Here is a 15,440-nt window from a genome sequence, read left to right as displayed (position 1 = left end):
TTAATTTAATTTACTTTGGTCGGGGGCAGGGAATCTAGAAGCATTTCTTGTACAAGAATGTTGGGGCAACATGTGAGAAATTAACATAGATAATATCCAACAACTAATTGGTTGAATATGAAATTATGGGAGGCAACTGTTGATACTAAGAGAACTAAATATGACAGCCCTCAACTCTGAGTTTAGTAAGACAATCTGAGGTTAATACAATACCATTAAATAAATCTCTAGGAAATTTTCAGAAAAAGAACTCAGCAAGCAAAGTAGTCTCTCTCGATCAAAACTCATAAACAAGAGCCAGTGTGGCCTCACTTGAAAAGACTCATAAAAAAAACCATGATTTTTCTCAAAATGCTTCTATGTTTACTAAAAGGTTAAAGATAAAGATATACTTACCGAAGTCAAGTATATGTTTGCAAAATTGAGTCTTTTATGTTTGTAAAGCAGAGCTGTGTACCATGAGCTGAAATCACTGTCGATTTTGCTTACATAGTAGGAAAGAGTATTATTCTAGGGAAAATTATCAAAGATCTTCAAAGTTTGTTCTATGGGTCCCTCATGTTCTATTTTCCATCTTTATGGCAAATCCTCCAGCTATTTGAATGCACACTGGATCTCTGTAAATTGTTTTACTGAGGAATAGATTGACAGATTGATTGATCATCCTTTGACTGAAGTTCTCCCACAGAAAAATGTTACTTTGGCTAGGTACTTGTAATTTAAACCTTTTATCTCTAATTGTGTAATGACAGGCTTTTTTCTCTTGGTATTGTCAGCCATTAGCAAGCAGGTAAAGAAGTATACTGTGCTTTGGGAGTGTAGAGGGAGAAATTTTGCAATCATACTAGAACTATTTAATTTCTAGGTTTTACAGTAACTTAGAGGCTGATGATTAGAAGGCATGCTCCATGATATTTTCTTCTAAGCCCCCCTTCCCAATTTCCTCTTCCTACTGTAGTGGATGAACCAAGACTATTCAATGAGGAAACTGAAGCTACTATTTTAACATTTTGAGATGGCAAGAAACCTAGGCATCCAAGTACTTTTTGAACTTAAAGGATAAGTATATCCTAAATTAAGTATTCCAAAAGGCTTCCCCCACATGCTTCTTCATTTTATACTGGTAATTTGCTGGTTTGCTCTCAGATCTTTTCTTTTTCCTCTCTTTGCAAACCATTTTCCATATTCCCTTGCCTACTGTCTTATGACTTGGTTAAATAATGGGAGATATCGACAAGAGACTGAAGATGGGAAGAAGAGAAGATGCCTGGCTATCCCTATTCCCCATCCCACACCCACACACTCTCTCTGGTTCAGGCGATCTCTCCATCTCCAGCATAAACTTCAACTTCTCTATGTCCCAGCTCTTGCCAGAAAGTATCTTTGGTGAATCTCATCCTACCAGGTAGCTCGGGCTCTCAGGCTCTAGTAATACCAACTCCTCCCCTGCTTTTGCACATCTGGCTATAGCAGATTCTTTCTTTTGTTATTAATTTCTAGTTGCTTTACTATACCTTGTTTGGCATTTGAGCTCTTCCAACACCATTGTAAACAGTGCCTTGTATTAAGTTTTTCTGATGAATGGCATGGAATGGGCTCCATTTTCAGATAGGATCACCACTGATACAATTTGCCTTACTTTGGTCTTAAGAATTCTGTTTTCTGGTATCTGTAATTTTATTATAATCAATATTTTGTGATTTTTTCTTAATGTCAATTTATTATTTGATATCCAAGACATTTTCACCAAGCTTTCTTCACTATTTCTATCTCAGAAGCTGATATCCAGTATCATCAGTAACAGTAGTATTAATAAACTTATCAGCCATCTTAAAGGATTCGACAAATTATAAAGTATTATTATTTAAATACTTGTCAGAGGACTAGTATCTCCTTAACAAAGACTAATTTATTTCGATTTATTTAAACAAAAGGACTTATAATAGACTTATCTGAATAATAACAATTGCTTTGAATCATTAAATACTTTAATTGTATAAGTCATTTGGGTAGTCATTACCTTTATAATATTCAAAATAGACTTAGAGATAACACTCAGATTTCCTATTTTAAAGATCTTGATACAGATAAAATGAAGAACTTGCTCTAGTCACACTGACAGTGACAAACACAGGATTAGAAACTGGTTCCCAATTTCAGGCCAAATTTCTGTCTTAACCCTACTGCTATGCCTCGGCAGGAAATATATTTAGGTATTGTGAGAAGAGTCTGAAAAAGATAGCGTGTTATGTGTGTGTGTGGAGGGGGGGATGAGTTAACTATTGATTTAGGAGGCTCTTAGAGACACTACTAATTAAAAAGTGTCATATGAGGTTACCCATTTTGTAGTATTTCATAAAATCAGAAGTCACAGTGATTGGCCTGCTTACTACCTTCCACTCATTGTAACTAAAGTCTTCTTGCAATTAGAATAATGGCTATGATGTTTTTATAAATGCAGATAAATGTTCAATATCACCATGATTATAAGAATACAGGATAACCAATTACATTTAACATTCAGGGCTAAATTATAGCAAATGAAATCATCTTAGGAAATTTGCTAAAGATTTGAATAGATAAGAGAAAAAATAAAATAATTTTACAAATATATGAGATAAAAGAAAACCAACATGAGCATGAGTATTTAAAGGATACAGAAAATGAAAATCCTATTGTTGAAGGAGAATAGTAACATATTTTTTATTTTTCTATTTAGGAAGCGATTTTCGCAATTGATCTAATATATACTTCACAGGGACCCAGTGAGGTAAAATAGGTGTTAATTACCCCATTTCACTAATGTGAAAATGTCTAAATCTTAAAAAAGGTCTTGTGATTCACTAAAGGTAGCACAGTGAATGAATGGCAAAACTAGCTCTTAGTGGCAGATGTCACAACCAGTACTTGGAAACCACTAAAAAGAGTACAAACGGAGGAGGAAGAGAAGGGTGGGGGCAGAAGAAAGGCAATAGTGAAGGTGGCTTGGAACAAATTCTAAACAGGGAGCTGTCAAGGAAGCATGAGAAAAAGTACGTGGTGAAGGGTAGTGGGGCTAGGCATCACAGGAAATATCCTGGGAGGTGTCGGAAATAAAGTGATAAAATCATCATTACTGAGTATTAGTGCAGGGGGTACTGAAGTTGAAGAAATATCTTCCGGCAACGTACCCTCTTCCTCTTCCTCTGATGATCAAATATACTAAATTATAAAGAGTGAGAGAACAGAGGCTAGGCTTTTTTTCTTTGCTGTATGCCCTGAAGCTAGCATTATGGTTTGAGTGTAGTGGGTATTCCGCAAATGCCAAAAGAATTATATTGATGATTCCAATCCACATTGATCCCATTTTCTAAGCTCATACTTTTCATATTTCAAAATTTTTTCTATTACATTATACATTAATTTTTCATACACATAAGTCATATTTTCCCCCAAATGCTCATGGAGAGTGTGGATTGCTTTACTACTCCTTTGCATAGAGTAGTATATATAAGGTCACCAAGTAGAAATACAATGTTTTTAAAAAGTCAATAGAAGAAAAAACATTTTGTTTTTGCTAATGTTTCATTTATCATCATAAAAGCGTTGGCAAAAAGTAATGTCAAATTGTGTTTGGGAAAAATAAAAAACTAAGAATTGAAAGAATCCCAAGGTAATGATTTTTTTATTGTAGTGGTATATATACCCATTTTCATTTATACTGTTTCATACAAGATAAATCACTGAATCTTCCAAATCAAATCATAATTACAAAAATCTGTCTTGGTTGACCATTACAAATAAATTCTCTAAGTTTCTGTACTAACTGTATCAATTTAAACTCTGAATAATACCAAGATAAGAGCTTTTATAATGTGATTATTTCTAATTAGCTGAGAGCTGCTCAAAATACACTACCCACCCTTCCTACCCATATTTCATGCTGCTATACCAGGTTACATTACCACGCCATTTATAAAATCTTTCTTTGGATAAAGTACAGAAGATTCTGGTTTGAAAGCCCTTGTTTCTTGACTTAAGCCAAAGAGAAAACATTTTCTGGGTTTGAATGACCTACTTTAGAGAGCAGTTTACTGCTGACGGCACCTTTCCAAGTTCCTTCTTCAGTATCTCTGTGCAAAGAAATTAAACTAGACAGCTAATCATATTGAACATATCATTTTAGGGTATGAATTTCCTCTCTATACTTCCTTCTGGAACAAATTAATTTGCCAGCAGCCTACTGCCTTGGTAGTCATACAACCTCCCCTGGCCAAAACTGCCAAGGCAGGCACCTGACCAAAAGACCATCAAACTACAAAAGGCCAAAGTCACAACCAATATGGTCCAACCAGAAGAGTGAATTAGGTAAGAAAGACTCCGTATCTGAGATTTTGATCTAACATCCTTCTTCTCAAGATGTAGGCTAATGATGAACATCAAAATCACCTGTGAACATTTTTAAAGGCTACTCACAAGAACAATGCCTCCTAACACAGCACATGCCCAGGTTAAATAGTCACAGAATTTGGACTTCCAATTCTCTTATTACTTATGGTTATTTTTCCTTTTAGGAATAGGAATAGGGAATGGGAGGCAGGGATATAGTGGGGGGCAAGGCGCAATGCTTGCTGCATAGTAGGGGCTCAATAAATTTGAAATGAATTTTAGAGGGATAAAAAGGAAGGAAAAAAGGAGAGGGATAAAAGGAAGGGAAAAAAGGAGAGAGGAATAAAAGTGTAAGGATGTAGGCACATACTCTTAGGTAATCATAAAAAGAATATAAAATTCTTTAAGAAATTGGAATATTGGAATAGTTATTTGTTGATTAATTTGTTGATTATAATTGCTGATATTTATTCTCTTGTATAGGTTGACAAATTTTCTCAGGTTTATACCTATATATTTCCTCAGATATATATATCTATATAGATAGGTGAAAAACAAATGAAAGATTAAGGGGAACAGGCAGTAGAGAGAGCAAGTCATGGCAGGAGAAGGGAAGAGAAGGGAAGAGAAGTGAACAGAGGGGTAAGACAGGAGAGGGGAAGGAGAGAAGGTGGAGTAGATGAGGAGGTCAAGGGAAGAAGAAGAAAGAGGAGAAAAGTGGTTAAGGAGGAGTACTTATTTTAGTCTAAATAAATGATCACTTAGATATAGTTATCTGATTAATATCTGGCTCTCCCCCAGAACCCCAGGCTGAGGGAGCAGAGACTAGGTCAGTTTTTGCTCCTTGCTGTATCTAACACAGCTCCAGTCCCCAAAAGCAGGGCTTCTCAGACTATCTGTGGTGATGAATTGGGTCTTTTTATTTCCAATCTGGCATGGACAAGTAGTTTGTAAAATTTAAAAAAAATAAATAAAAAATAAAACAAAACAAAAAACACCCTGTACATGACATTCAAAATACAAGCCCATTTATTTATTATTAAATTCTACAGACATAAAATTGTCTATTCCAAATCTTGTACTTATCTCATCATGGACCAGTAATAGTTTTCAGGACCAACACTGGTCCACTAACTGCTCCTTGAAGAGCCTGACCTGGTAAAAACTCATTAAAAATATGAAAAATAGCTAAACAATATAGACATCAGAATATTAACAGTTCAGCAATAAATTATAATTGTATCATGGTTTTTCTGGAATTTGATCTTTTTTCTGCATTTTATTACCACCACAAAGCTGAGAAGAAAACAGGGTGGTGATCATGACCCCTATTTTTAAGTGGTTATATTGAGGACAAAGGGCAGGCTTGTCAGGCTTGTCTTACGGAGTGGCAGAATAGAAGGGGACTTAGTTCTCTTGACTCTCCCAGGCCACCGGTTTTTTTTCATAGGCCTCTTTTAGCCCGCAGTCAAATTGGACATGTAGCATTAATTAGTGAGCTGTAAGCGCTTTCATTTTCACTTTGGCTAGCAGACTCCAGTAAATCTCTAATTTACACATTTCAGCTCTGCTGACATTTGCATACCAATATTTTGAGCTAGTTTTTTATTTGGCTTAGCTTCCATTTCTGTATCTATAATGTTAAGATGTATATTTAAATGGTACTCCAGTAGAGACCCTGCCACATTTAATCATTCCCAAAAGTAAGTGTGCTGTCCTCCCATCCCACTTTTCTTTAGTCTGAAAATTACCTCATGCAGTAACAGCTAGTATAAAACAGCTAGTATAAAAACAATATTAAAGCAATAGCAATAACAGCAAATCATTAGCAAAATGTTCTTTCCAACAATCGATTCAAAATAATGATAAAAATGAAACCTACATTTGAAAACTTGGTGACCATTTTTTTTAAGGCTATCTACTGAACTATCATTTATCTACCTTGTCTAGGAACATACACCAAAATGTTCACAGAAATTATCTATTGGGAGTACAGTGCATTGGGACTGGAGAATAGGGGACCCTTCCCCTTCCTCTTTATACATTTCTATACTTTTGGAAATTCTTTCTCATGAATATGTATTTAAATGAATATGTAATATTTTATTAATAATATATTGGCGATAGAAGAGACTACAGTAAGTCTAAAAACTTTCATCACATATATTTTAAAACTTAAAATGTGTAACGTTTTATTACTTTATCCATTGAACTTTGAAACAGAACACCATGGAAGGCAGGTTCTTAGCCCTACAGTAGATAGATGAGGAAACGACCGTGGAAGGACGAGGCTGAGATTCCAAGGGAAGTATTTGTGATGCCAAAGTCTGTGCGCTTCCCATTTCCCGATGCTGCAGGGCAATGAAAAACGAGCATGTTGTAATATTTAATGGGATCTCTTTTTCCTTCCGACTCAGGTATCATGGAGTGGAAAAACAACAAAAGCGCCATTTGAGACACATACCTGTGACAGTGTTACAACCCAAACTTCAGGGTAGTCTTATGCCAAAATTGTTCTTGTAAGTTTGGTTGGAAATATTTCCTATATTTTAACTAACCTACTGAATTTTTTTTCCCTGTTATCATAAAATCAGTAAGAGATCACTTTAGTCTCTAAAAGGTTAGAGACAGATGCAGAGAACATTTTAAGTTGGCAAGGATCGCATTCTACTGCAGGTAATCTTATCTGATAACCAAAAATATTCTCAAATGGGGAAAACAATGAAAATATTTGCCAGATTATAAATCTAATTTTCTATCACAGGTCCAATAACACATAATTTGCTTCTAATTGATAATTCTCCCAAACCTAAGTGCTTAAAATATTTCCAATAAGAGTTATTAACAATATCATCCTATCCCCAGCACTGCTATTTCTCTTGACCAGTTAAAAATTATGAAATACATTTTAAAGCCACTAAGAAAATGAAGCCTTGGGGTCAAGAAGAAACAATGCTAAATTAACAGGTTAAAATTGTAAGCTCTAAAGCAACCTTAAGAGAAAAACTTGGGAACAAGGCTGTGAGGATTTGTAACAAAAAATAAGCAGGACATTTTTAAAAAATCACATTCTTGGGCTTCTTCCACCCCGACTCACCACTGTGAGGACTGGCAACCAGAAGAAAAAAATTAAGGCAAAGAGGACCCCTGGTATCCTTTTTTTGTCAGGTGTTAACAGAAGCACATGTCTTCTTTCCGAATGGGTAATAGTCATCCCTTGGGAACTTATTAGCTAAAAGGGGAAAAAACTCTTGGTTATCACCCTTAAATTTTCTACTTAGAGCAATTTCAAGAGAGAGAAAACACATGTACAGCATTCTCTAACAAAGCAATAGCTTCTGAGATTTTCTAAGTTTCTAAACTTCTTTCCAAGTTTTAGAAAAGCACTACATGTGATTTTCCTTTCTTTCACTTTTTTTCCCTTCCTTCCTCCCTTCTTTCTTTTTCTTTCTTCCTTTCATTCTTTTCTCTCTCTAATAATAACTAAGTGGAGCAATCTTTATAAGAGAAAGTCGGAAGGTATAGATAGCATCGATCAAAGTTAATTTCTTATTCTCCTTTTAAAAACTACATTTGTTCAACAAACCATTGTATTAACCATATTGTAATGTGGATTGCTGTTCTTAATATTTATCACACAGGGCTAATTTTATAATTGTTTTTACTGAAAAGTATGAGGAATAAGTAATTCTGTCATAGTTACAGCAATAGCCTTCAAAGAGTTAACTGTTGCGTGGAGTTCTGCATGTGATTTAAAAGTATAGAAGTGGGCAGCAATATAAAATTATACATAGATATGCTCTCAGGACCAAAAAGTGAAAAACTTTTTCTACATGTTACAAAGTTTGAATACATTTTAGTATATTTTGAGGTTTTAACTCAGATATGGACCACTGACTCCAATGAAGACCTGATTACAAATTTTGCCTTTTCCTTTCTCTGGCTCTAATTTTCTTACTATTTTCTACAACACATTCAGTGAAAGAATAAAGGCTACATACAGAAAGAGGCAGGTTTTCTAGGCAGTAATAGGATCCTAGCCAGAATGGTATCACATTAAAAAATAAAACTCAAGACATTCCTCCTACCAAGCCCCTTTCTCTCTGTAAGTAAAAAAAGAAAAAAGAAAAAACAAAACAAAACAGAACAAAACAAAAACCCCGAAAAATTGGGCCAGAAAATGTGATGGTGTTTTCTAAAGTTTGGAGATATGTCCACCATTTCCTATCCCAATTGTTATGAACCCCGATGGAGTCACATGGAAGATCAAATGTTGGAAAAGTTGTCTGTAGATCTTTAACTAATCATCTCTCAAACTTTTAGCCAAACTGAAGGAAAGGTAGAATGTAATTCACAATCTGGCTGGTTATGAAACGATCAATAAAAGAAATAAGAAAGAGAAATGAAAGAAAACCCTTAGCAGTAACTGAAACTAAAATTGGTACATGAGTGATAGTATGTGACTGCTATCTTTTATTAAGCACCTGGTACAGTACAAGTTTCTTTGTATTAGTTATCTCCTTTAATTCCCAAAACAATTCTATGAAATAGTTATTACACAGAAAAATTATATCTGCTAAGGCCTTCCTAAATGACCATCCCACAGCGTCTCCACACTTTCCTTTCTGTCAGTACTGTATCTTGTACTAATTTTTGTCATAGCACTTTTCACACTTGTGCAATAGGCGGAATAACATTGTGGTTAAGAGGATGGGTTCTGCAGTCAGAAAAACTTAGATTCAAGCCCAGGTCCGTCACTTACAAGTTGAGTGATTTGGACATATCTCTCATACAGCAGGGGCAGGTATAGAATATACATTACAGAACAGTAGATACGATTATAATGAGTTAATGTTTGCAGAGCAACTAGCACCATACCTGGTCCACAGGAAGGAAGGGTTTAGTATTATCTTTGAAGGGAGAGGCAGCCTCTGGTTTTCTTCATTTTTCCTGTAGTGTGCCTATGCAGAAGGAGGCCCAGAGTAAGGGTTTTAAATGTATGATAAATGAATGAGTAAATGAATAGATGGATGAATAATCTTTTGAATCTCAGAATAGCATTCTTTCTGTGAAAGCTCCAATTGTCTTCATCATTTTCCTCTTCCTGGAGTAGAATACGTTTCTGTGATAGTAAATGGCTGCTATCATTTATTAAGTACCTAGAGCAGTACAAGTTTCTTCATATTAGCTATTACCTTTAATTCCCAAAACAATTCCATGAAATAGTTATTAGAAAAATTGGTCCAGACTGTTTCCAATGGCCTGCTTATTTATAACACAGGGCACATATATATATAGATACCCAAGGCAAGAACAAAAATGATTGTTTCCTTATCATTACCTCTCCATGTAGTATCCAAAAAATGAGTTTCTACAATGCCTCATTTAAGAAATGAGAATGTGAGATGCAGAGTGAGCTGAAATAATGCCCTGCTATTAGTTTTATGAATTTAAAAATATTCCTTGACCTTTCTAAGCTTCAGTTTCCTCATTTCTAAAACAGAAACATAATAGTAATTATATGTGGCTGGCAGTATTGTGATAATTAAATAAGATAATGTGTATAAAAAGGGGCATTATATAAGACCAAAGGATGAATTTTCTTTGAGGAGAGAGGCAGCTGCCTCCCGACCATCCCTTCTTTGGGGTGTCTTTTCGAAAGCATAAAGGTGTAATAAGAGGACTGACCTTTTGATTTTCCGTGCGAGACTAGAACTTCTGACCCTTCAAACTCTAAATGCCTGCCTCTACATTTAGCTCAGGGGTTTCTTTCACAAGATAAATAGGAGATAATCACAGGTGCATCTGTTTATCTCTCAAGGCACTAGAGAAGTCATTGTTCTTTATTCTACTTTACTGCATGTGTGAGATTGTTTCCAGAATTTGTGGCCACTTTTATGACACCTTATGTCCTTATTCTACAATAAATTGTGTTTTCTTTCTTCTCTATAGGTACAGAAGGATCTTTTTTGGCAGCAACTATAAACTGTAAAGAGCCATAAAATGTTAATTGTTGAGGTTGTTATTGTAACTATTATAATTATTATTATTTCAGGTCTACACTGACAGAAAGTTATGCCAGTTAGCCACATAAAAAGACAATAAAATACTTCTGTCCCTAGCTAATCAAGTAAGTCCTACAAAAGTAATTTTCTCAAAATTCAGCTGAATAGGTACTTTTTTCCTATGTATTAAATTTATTTTTATCATATATTAATGCCAAGAACAGAGTACAAAAGTTACCTTGTTAAAAAATATTAAATTTTAAAATTGTCAGACTCCAGTAATGAATGATAAACTTTTTTGATCATACTAAAAAGCTGTACTTTAAAAGGAAATATCATGTCAAGTTTTCACGTATCCTAATTGCCATACACAAAAATTAAAGAGGAAACAAAATAGAGAGAACAGTAAAACAAATACCAAAGATGCTATGAAATTTCATGTGATAATGTGACCTAAAATAAACTACATTATGGGTAAGTTAGATATAATTAAATGCAGTATTTGTTTTTTAAGGCTTAAAGATCAAACAAGATGTCTAAGATCAAATTTATTGCTGCCTCTATTATCATTACTGCTCTCCCCACAAAGCCCCTCTTCCTACTGACTCTCCCTATGGGACCCATGGGTTAGTAGTAGCACCCATGAGTTTCCAGGTTTGAAGGTATTTTAATACTACCCAATCCTCGGACAAGTCTGTCTTCTGTATTTGCTTTGTCACACTGCTTATTACAAGATATTTTGATTTTTCTATCAGTCATTTCCACCAGACTAAGTGTTTTTGAATGCCTGAACTTTAACATTTTGCTCTATAATTCTTATCATCTGTCTTGTCACCTGCCACTTGGCAGAAGTCAAATAAACCTTGGTTAGATTAATTAATACATGAAATTCCATAGATTGTATGTCTATGATTTCTTTCTTATCTATTCCCTACTTTTTTTTAGGCGAGGCAACCCTTGGTTGACAGATTGCAAGGAACTTGTCAGCTTACAATCCCTTATTTTTGTGTTTTTTATGCCACAGCACCTGGTCTTCCTAGGTGGTCTCTCATCCAAGTACTAACCAGGCCTGACCCTGCTTAGCTTCTGAGATCAGATGGAATCGGGCTTGTTCAGGGTAGCATGGCCGTAGACTATTCCCTACTTTTGATATCAGTGCTTTTATGCTAGTTTAGGCTCTCAGTCCTAAGCACCTCCCCTATCGTCCATACCCTCTATTCATCCCACTCCACATTGGTAGGGTACAAAGCACTTGCTCCTATTTCTCACTCCTCGTTCACAAATGATCACTGACACCCCCATCTACCTTCAAAAGTTTGTCATCAAAAGTATGCAGCCCAGACTGACATTCTGGCCTTTTTAGACCCTAACTTCAACAATTGCTCCAGCCATCGTCCCCATTTACGATGCTACCCATTTCCTTACATGCAACCCTAAGGAAACGGATAAACCTAGCATTTTACATATTTGTCCTGAGACATATAGAGTCAAACTTAGACAATATAAAGAGAAGCTTTTCACATCAGCATAAATCCCACAATTTAAAATAGAAAAGAGGAATTATTGCTAAATTACAGTTTTCTAGAGTGGCCTTTCTAACTTAACAATGGGTCATAGAATTGAATTTTACATGCATAAACATATTGAACCTTAATTTGATTTTTAAAAGCAAATACAAAAAGTGTTCATATCATAGGATAACCTTATGTGCCGAAGATTTTTATTTTCAATATTTACTGTAATACACATGTCAACCATCAACTGTACTGGGTAGTTTGAGAAGCTATTCTCAGATTACATGAAAACTGAAAATTATGAAATCAGATACTAAGGCTTCCCCTGTGGTCATGTCCCTTAGCAAAAGTTTCTACTGTGATTTTCCTGTGCCATTATTTCTTCTTTTCTTTTTTCAGTACTCCATTTTTCCATGCAAAATCTCAGACCATTTTCAGATCACCTACTAATCCCAGCAGAGCTTTAAATAGAACTTAATGTCCTAAAAATTTTTAATCTTAAACTGACTTTTGGATTTTCCCAATGACATCTCAAACCTCTGAGACCAGTTCAAAAATGGAGCAACTTGTTTTTTTCAAAGATTCATGAAGGGATGGATGCCTTTTGAGAAATAATTAGGCTTTGGGGGAGGATCTGTTCCTCTCTCAGCAAGACCTTGACAGAATAGTAGGGGCCCCAAATCAAACTTGCCCTGGGGAGATACCAAATCTCCACCAGTCTTCAATTTACAGCATATGACTCCAGTTCAATCACCACTTTATTTCCAAAAGAAATAAGCACCGAAGATGGGAAATGGAAAATTCTAACTAATATAACAATTTTTTGTTTTGTTTTTTAAAACTGATTAAGAATACCTCTAGAAAAACTTTGGTTAAGGTAGTGAATGGGCTAAATTCCTGACAATTATTTTTCAATTATTATTCAGTAATTTACATATGCTTTATTCTGTTATCTCAATAAATGGTGCCCATTTTTGTTAGCCATCCATCTTCTTTCCCAGTTCTATTTTATTAATTCTGAGCTTAGCATCAGATAGTGAACCCTAAGTTTCTCTCTTTTCAGCATAAGGTCATCGGTTTCCTCATTTTTGCCCAAGATCAATGAAGACAAATAAGTTACCCTAGATTGTTTTCGGCAGGGGAAGTGGGGGATTGAGGAGAAACAGCAGATTTGTTCTTTCTCTTTGTGATTTTTAAGGATCTATCCTGAACTATTGATAGTCATCACTGAAAAGAGATTGTCGAAATAATTAGCAATCATTTACTGAAAGGGGCTCCTGACTTCCTGCTTTGTCTCCATTTTCTTAAGAGCATCGGGCTTCTGCATAGTTACAACCTGAATGCTATTAAGCCAAGTATGACCCTTATAGTTTTGTATTTGCTCACATACAAGAGAATAATTTTATGTAGCCTTTTAACATGATTGTTCCTTCAAGTCTAAGACCTATGGTCTATTCTAGCATTAAGTTTTAGAGAAAAGGAGTATGTATGTGTGATCTGTCTCTGCTTTTATAGCAACACCCAAATCTCTCCCATTCTGATAAATAAAAGCAGCACACTTCAAATGGCAATTAAATATTTTTTATGATAATGACTATATTTAGCATAGACTGCAATATTGATTGTAGTGTGGTAGTACAATAGAAGCCTAGGATTTGGTACATGAGAAACAAAACCCAGTTTCTAAACATACATTATAAAAATATGGCCATGATCAAAACAATTGAAAAACATAATGAATGCAGCATAATACAATTTTTACTAGGAATACTTTAAATTGAAAAAAAATACTTTCAAGGTAATACACATTGATAGTCAAAACCATACAGTTTACATATTAGTAATATAGTATGTAAAATCTGTATATTCTTGAAAAAGTTTTTTATTATTTTTGGATGTGGATGAAAGTATACTTTGAAGTAATTAAGTTTTTAAAAGACTAGACATCTCCATAATAGCTGTCAATATCAAAATTTCAAATCCATAACAAGATTTCTCAGCTATTAAGCTAAAATATATTGAATCTTTAGTAATTGTGGAAATTGTACAAATACAAACCAAGGGGGGAAAAAACTAAACAAACCCACATAGACAGCTCCCCCCAGAACAAAATCCATTTGAGGCAAGCAACAGAAAATCCTGGAAAATTTACACATTACACTGCTTTATACTGACAAATTGGAGCAGCAGCACCAAATAGAGAGCTAAATAAATCTTCCCCAAAGAATACCTTTTTATCATAACTACTGTAAAAGAACTACACCACTTGTATACTTCTAAAAGGATTTTCAAAAAAATGTATACATAATTGAAAAAGAACATTTGCAATCCTAAAATGAAATCTCATCACTTTTGGTGTTGGAAAAAACACACCTTTTTAGACATACGGATTTTTTCATGATTTTTTTGCTTTATGAAATTTTAAATTTAAAGGCATGAAAATCTAGGGTAAATAACTCAAGTGCAGAAGCATATAATATTTTGGGGGGCTTATCTAATTTTGACATGCTCCCAAGATTCTAATGGATGTTTCAAAAGTATCTAAAATTTTTCCTCAAGTTTCTGATGTGGTCACCCCTTTAAATGCCACCTAAACTAGGAAAACATTGGCAGTCTTAGCGGAGTCCCCTGCTGTCATTCTACTGCTGCATGGGACAGTTTTCAACAAGACTTAGACAAACCTCATTCATCAATATTCTACTCTGGAGGAACTGACACTTACTGTGAATTCTGCTCTTCAACTTAAATACCAGTGTCTGTGGAAGGCCAATTCTATCATTGCAGAGACAGCATCCCTCAGGCGAGGTCCAACCTTTCTCTCCAAGTGCACCCAGGGATTAGTCTGACTTCCCCTAAATTCTCTCCTTTGCACAGTAAGAGCTAATCTTTCCTGTATGAAGCAGGAGATGGTGTTGCTATGACAACAGAGCACATTCTAGCAGTGGGACTGAGGAGATGAGCCTTCAAAGACTCAGGGAAACATGCACTCAGTTTTCCTCCAGGGCGATGGGCTCTTTCCTTTAGGATTTAATCCCTCAACAAGTTTACTGACAGGCTGGGTTGTTGATTATCTATGCATTTTGCTACAGGGATATCACTGGGTAAGAACATGGCTGGAAGATCACAGAATTATTTAATAAAAGTATCATTCTCAGCTCTAGTAAATTCCAGTTGTATAGCTGCTTAAAAAACACTACCATCATTTAAATTTAAAGCATTCTGCTTACTCGAAGTTTTTTCTAAAATGATATTGTGTTAAAAACAGTATCGTCAAAGAGAGAGCTCTATCTTTTTTGTTTTGCTTATATATCATCACCATTGTATCAACTTGAAGGTTAGATATGCGAACACACACAAACACACACACACACACACACACACACACACACACACACACATCCATTTTCTCTCTCCAGCATCATCGTCTGGAGCCTTGAGGCTTGGGGTGGGGGAGGGGATATGCTAACAAAAGCAAATCCTTGCAGCCACATTTCGCATTCATGTATTAGCCAGAGAATAATCACAATAAGTGTTAATCATTTAGAAAAATAAT

The 15,440-nt window shown here is 35.1% G+C and overlaps 1 protein-coding gene and 1 pseudogene across 11 annotated transcripts in view; both read right to left on the bottom strand.

Moving 5' to 3' along the window:
- The window catches only part of NOL4 (nucleolar protein 4), a 276,392-nt gene that overhangs the window by 132,741 nt on the left and 128,211 nt on the right, over window positions 1-15,440 (bottom strand). For 2 of the 11 annotated variants that reach the window (XM_006919994.1, XM_025038639.1), the window contains exon 1: window positions 14,610-14,783. The exons of the other annotated variants lie outside the window; for them this stretch is intronic. The gene's annotated coding sequence lies outside the window, so the exon portion shown is untranslated. Of the gene's footprint in view, window positions 1-14,609; window positions 14,784-15,440 lie in introns of those variants that run through there. 11 annotated transcript variants of the gene reach the window in all.
- On the bottom strand, window positions 11,389-11,507 carry LOC112469303 (annotated as a pseudogene).

This window comes from Pteropus alecto, unplaced genomic scaffold (genome assembly GCF_000325575.1).
Source record: "Pteropus alecto unplaced genomic scaffold, ASM32557v1 scaffold146, whole genome shotgun sequence".
NCBI lineage: Eukaryota > Metazoa > Chordata > Mammalia > Chiroptera > Pteropodidae > Pteropus > Pteropus alecto.
Note: the sequence above shows the minus strand (reverse complement) of the source record. Positions and strands in the feature narration are given on the sequence as shown.